The sequence below is a fragment of the Athene noctua genome, chromosome 10, assembly GCF_965140245.1.
Source record: "Athene noctua chromosome 10, bAthNoc1.hap1.1, whole genome shotgun sequence".
In the NCBI taxonomy this organism is placed as follows: domain Eukaryota; kingdom Metazoa; phylum Chordata; class Aves; order Strigiformes; family Strigidae; genus Athene; species Athene noctua.
In genome coordinates this window covers 7,985,794-7,991,793 of record NC_134046.1, presented here as the reverse complement: position 1 = coordinate 7,991,793, position 6,000 = coordinate 7,985,794, and positions in this window count along the sequence as shown.

The following is a 6,000-nucleotide window of genomic DNA, read 5'->3' as shown; positions in this document are numbered from 1 at the left end:
AGAAATGAAAAAAAAAAAAAGGGATTGGGAGAGAAATATTTTCATACTCACAAGCTTTGTCAGTTTTATAGTATATTTGGCACATATTTTGTGAAGGCCAAAATACGATGTTACAAACACCTTTAGAAAACCATTAAAATACAAAATAATGAGCAAACTCCACAATGCTTTGTGACTGAATGTATGAAAATGCACTGACTATAAGCTAAGCTGCATGGAATTTGACCTTGGGACAAATGATGGCATTTCTCCACCTCTTTTCTGACCTGTGCCTTTTCAGACAATTTGTAGATCTAATTTACAATGCATTTCCATATACAGAGGAAAAGTGCTACAACTTTATCTGTCCATGGAGTCCAACAGTCTCAGCTTACCAGATGTTCCTTATTCATTTAAATAGAGCATTGAGTTTTGCTTAGTATGATAATTTTGAAATGCTAAGAGTATGGGGACACATAATGAAGAGTTAGAGGTAGTGGATGTAAGGGTAAAACGTTTCAGGGAAAAGATCTATTGCCATGTGTCCAGCTGCATTACCATAACTGTGGGTATTAATTGTTGTGCAAACACCTACAGGTCACTCTGAGCATAAATTAAGCTTTGATTTCTTTTCTTACGGCCAGAAATCTGATCAATAACCTTCATTTAAAAATAGGACCTCACTGCAGGCAAAGTCTTTATTTTGACTCAAAGCCTTGTGATTACCAGCGTGCTTTTGCTATAGCAGTGGTTGTAACTGGCTCTGTGGTGAGAAGTTTTGTCAGCACTGCACCAACCCGTGCCAGGGCTGGTGGTGGTCACTGCCCTGACCATCCGCATTACCTCTGAGCACAAAGCTGCCGTATTTATTGCTAAGGGACAACATTTTTCTTACTGCAGAGGAAGTGTGTGAAGAACAGTTTTTGCAGACATGCCTTCCCACCCCCTAGGAGCAGGAACAACTGACCTGGTTCTCGAGGGACTGAGTCCTTTTTGTGGCGTTCTGGTTTTCACTCTGTGTTCAGCCCTTGCTCCCTGCAGTAGTCCAGCCTGGGCATCACCCCGAAGCAGCTAAATGCAGCACTGTTTCCAGGAGCTCTGCTGAGTGTCATACAGCGGAGTATGGATTTAGGGAGTTGTACTACCTACAAGTTGAGAAGCAATCACTCATGAGGGCTCACTCACCCACTTTCCTCATCAGAGAGGCTGGAGGTGCCCACAGCCCCTTGCAGCATGAAGGCAGAGGGAGAGTATTCACAGTTGCCCTGCAGAGACCTCACCTTAGAGGCTTCACCGTGAACTTCCACTCCAAGTCCAAGAAATAAAATGGAGAGTTTTACCTCTAGGGCAATAGCTCAGAGGGTGACAGGACTCTCCAAGGGACATGGAGAGGTTGAGGGACACCAATGATGGCTGCTGAAGGGTGACATTAACAAGCTGAATGATGCTTGTATCACCCCAAGGTGCATGCCGTGTGCTGAGCAGGCACAACCATGCTCTACTTTGCTTCAAAACAGACCGCGTGGGCACAGCCTGGAGTTGGGCAATAGATGGAAGAAGGGTTTTCAAAGGTAAGAACATTGACTCCCCCTGGCCAGTCTCATTGAAAAAGAACAAACTCAGTGAAAAAAGGAAATTTCATTTTCAACCACTTCACAGACAAGAAAGTCAGCTTTTTCACCACTTGAAAGGCACACCCAGAGTTTTCCCAAAGAAGCTGAAATCTAAGAATCCACATAGTTACATGAGCATTTCCACTTAAGGAATGTTGGGTATCTTTATTGGGATTCAAGTTTCTTAAAGTTTAAAATATGTTCGCCTCGTTTGCTGAAAAAGTAAGTCTCAGTCTTATTCAAGTTCACAGGAAATTATTTTTGCTATATATTTACAGCAAGGACAATTTTTTCTCCCCAAATTTGCTTGCATATAATACATTTGAATGGGGTGGCTTCTACATCGTCTTTAATCTTCTAAATGCATCATATGTCCAAATTATAAATCCTAGAAAGGAGTGACCTATAATGAATTCTTAACCAGAACTTTATGGCAGAACAAATACTCTTCTCTAATATGCAAACTGTTAAATGTTTTCTTATCATACTAAAAGTGTGAATTAAATTATAGTATGATGAAAAAGTAGCAGTTTGCAGTAATTCCAAATGTGGCAAATCTTCAGTAGTGCATAAAATTATTCAGTGAACTGTAGAAAACATCAGAGCAATTCTAGCCTTAAAGCTTTTCTTCCAACAACCAAAAAGTGCCAAAAACAAGTAAGCATAGCTAAGCATTTCATCTTGGAAGCAGCTTATTGAATTAATAAGACAAGTCAATTAATGTAATGCTCTGTTGCTTCAGGATAAAACATGAAAAGGAAAAATATGGAGCTGTTTACTGTAGTGAGATCAAGCAACCATGAAGTCTGTAAAGCTAAAGTCGCTCATTTCTCTAAATCCTAAGGAAGTGATCAGTATAGCCATTGTATATACTCTTTTTGTATATGTCATCTGTGAGATGTGGATCTTCTGCTGTCCCAACACTGTTTTTAATATCAATTTGCTCCTGCTTTGACTCTGTTTTGGCTCTATACTTCATAAACTTGAACCAGAACAGCTGATAACAGTCACACTGGTGGATGTTGGGTTACGTTTGATGGCCTTACCTGTGTCTCAGGGCATCTTAGTGCTAACTGGTGAGGGAAGTCACCACTGAGGTGTGCAGGGTATTTTGCATAGGTACTGTTTTACACTTAGTTTAGCCTGTGCATTGTGGAGCAGTGAAGAAAATCGAGAGCTGCTGGTAGAAACTGGCTGTATTTCAGCAGAGCAGACTGTGTTTAAATCATGGCAAGGTTCCGATAAATTGAAAGTTAAGGCTGGTAATCTTTGCTTTCAGGTCAGTTCTTCAATTTTCATTTAACTTAATGCTAGGTTTGTATGTGATCAGAAATCCTGATTCTAGGTGTCCGTGAAAAAGTATCTGAGAAAGATGGTGATGAACAACTGGTTTGCCTAAGTAATAGACCATATCTTCCCAGAAAACCTCATTGTGCAAACTTTGGGTTTGATTTGAAGAAAAAAAAAAAAAAAATCCTGATCAAGAACTTTACATGTTGTGAGCTCCCAATTTTCAATTCTTTTACCCAAACCACTGCCTGTGATTGCAAGGGACTAATTAGATCAGTTTAAACAGGGCTTCTGTGGGTTAATGAGGACTACAGAAAGCAACTGGCTGTTGGTAGAGATGAGTGCCTCGATGATTCAGGCATGAGATGACTTTCATGACTCACAGCAATTTGTTGAGAACTCTCCTATAGCTATTCGGGTCAAATTCTGTTGGGAGTGCGAGGGCAACAGTTGAAATGGAAACTGGAGACAGCAACACACTGACTAGGTCTACACTCAACTCATGTGGTGTGGTTGGATTTTGGGGCTCCTTTGCAAGTGTTGTATAGCTACAGGAGGTGCTTCAAGGTGGAGTTAACTCTAGGCTCCAGGTAGATGTGTGGAGTATATTAAGGAAGGAGAACATGGACTAGAAATCAATGACAACATGTGTTAAACCATTTTTAAAGTTTTGGGCTGCTTTTCCTTATTTTGCCCCCAGATCTTGGACCGTACTGACTATAAGAAATCCCATTTCCTTCACACCTTTAGTCCATGGTGGAGAAAGGGATGTACTATGATCCTGTCATAAGTATTTTTTGTAGGTTGCTGCTAGATTCACAGTTGAGATGTTATTGTGGAGAAAAGCCACTGTGGCAGCTTTTAGAGCTTTTGAGGACTGTCAGGAACTCCAAGGTCTCATAGATCATACGTAACAAGCAGTCTTGAAAGCCACAATATGAATAATTATTGGGGGAAAAAAAAAAAAAAAAAGACAACATTTTAACTTATGGGCCTGCAAAACTACGTTATGAACCAGCAAATATTGTGGGTCAAATCTACATATGAGGGAAACTGATGTACTTTGGCAGAAAACATGTGTTGACCCTTACTATTCAGTCCTCTGGGGTGAATTCAGTAACTTCAGCCTGGAGAACCTTTCTAGGCAGCAGGTAAATCTGTGCATGGAGGCAACTTTTGCATTTTGCTTCTGTCTTTCTTTCTGCTAACCCTGATGGGCACTGTGAAATTTTGCTGTACCCTCTGTTGAGGTCAGCTACTAAAGAACAAAGACTTGCACTGCACTAATTATTAAACCATCTAATGCATATTTTAAATTGTAAAATATGTGAATGTCTGGACTATCAATTCAGAGTTGGCTGTTTCATTTCTATTGCCCAGGGATGGTGTTGACTGCAACAAGATGCTGCTGGAAAGCGCGTTGCAAGGTGGAAGTTGTAGGTTATATGGACACAATATCTATCGGGAATAATGGTAGGACTGGGCTCACCATTTTGAAATCTCCATTCTGTTCTGTTCAAATCAGAGAATTAGAAATGTGTTACAGGAGCTAGAGCTGTAAACAAATCAACGTTGTCTGACATTAAAAAGAAAGATGGGATATAAAAAAGGTGTGTCAGTGATGGGGGTAAGTTTGAATACTGTTTATAAACCCACAGTGAAACAAGTGATGAGATTAGCTTTGCTGAGTAAGACCAATGAGCTCTTATCATCTGTCTTGTTTTGTATGTCAAGTAAAATAATAGGCTTTTGTGTAAGCACAATATAATTTTCTCTGCTTAGGACAAAGGCAGGATGTAGACGGACTGAAAAGGAGATAGGCTATAATAATATTTAGAAATCAGCTGCTGAGAGAGTAGAAAAGCTAACAGAGAACATGATATTCGTATAATAATCACAGCTCAGAACAGCATGGCAGAAAAGGCCACTGTAGGCTTGTAGGGATTTGGGTGCCAGAATTTCCCCCCTGCCTTTGCCTTTCTGAGTCTTCCCCTTCTCCCATGACAGCTCAGGCAAAAACACTGCAAGGGCATACCAACTAGAACTACTGTGATTTTCCACCATCTTTTCTATTTAGTCACTGTTTGTGCTGTTTTGAGCCCATCAGTTCTTGGAAGTCAAGGTCAGAGGAAAATGAAGCCAAATTCTTTGAAGCTGCCTCTTGAAGGTACACATCCAGACTGTGAGGATACTTCTTCGTTGCACTAGCAGCTGCTACTCAGCTTATATGTCTTTGAGAATCTGGTGGCCAAACAGAATGGGGGAAAATAGCCAAGCTGCTTAAGGAAAGGCATCTTAGTTCCTCTTGCGCAGCTTTGAACATATATGTCACCAAACTCTGGTAAGAGAGCAGGTAATTATAATGAAGTCGTATGCCTTCCTCAGTAGGAAAGGTTTATCTGGACTGTTATACTGTGTTGCAAGTCATAAGTGCCATTATCACACATACCCATCAGCTAAATTCAGGCTAGACTTAGATCAGTGAAAGTGAGTGGATATACAAATCTGCCCACCGTGGATCCAGCGCAGACCCTTTGGTAGTAGCCACTCAGTGCTAAACGCTAAACTTGCCATTGGCAGGATAAAAGAAAAGCTGGACAGTGCTGGAAGCGGCACTGAGAGACCGCGATGCCTTTGTGATAGGTCTTCGCTGCTTACGATCATCACTAAGACTTAAATGGGTCTCAGGGTGACCCATCAGTTACTATTCCAGAAGAAAAGCTGGTGGAAGATTTGGCTAAGGGCTTGAATTCAAGCACCAAGTGCATTTTGTCTTTTAGGTTTTTTAGCTGCTCTTCAGCATTAGTTCAGTACTGAGGTTCGTCACGTTGCAGAATGCTTTGAAGGTTGATGTTTTGTTTCAAAGATATTTTCAGGGAAGATTTTTTTGACGCAGAGGAAGGACACAGAGACCATTACCTTCAGCCTGTAACATTTCCTGTTTCTCCGCTTTACATCAGTGTCTGTCAGATACTAGTAGGGATTTAGGGACTTGTTGCTAGATTTGTAAAAACTCTGGACCACTTTACATGAGATACTGTGTAGGCTTTACAAGCCTGGAAAGCAGAGTCTTTCAGAAAGGCAATGTAACTGAAAGAGCACCAGGAAAAAAAAAAAA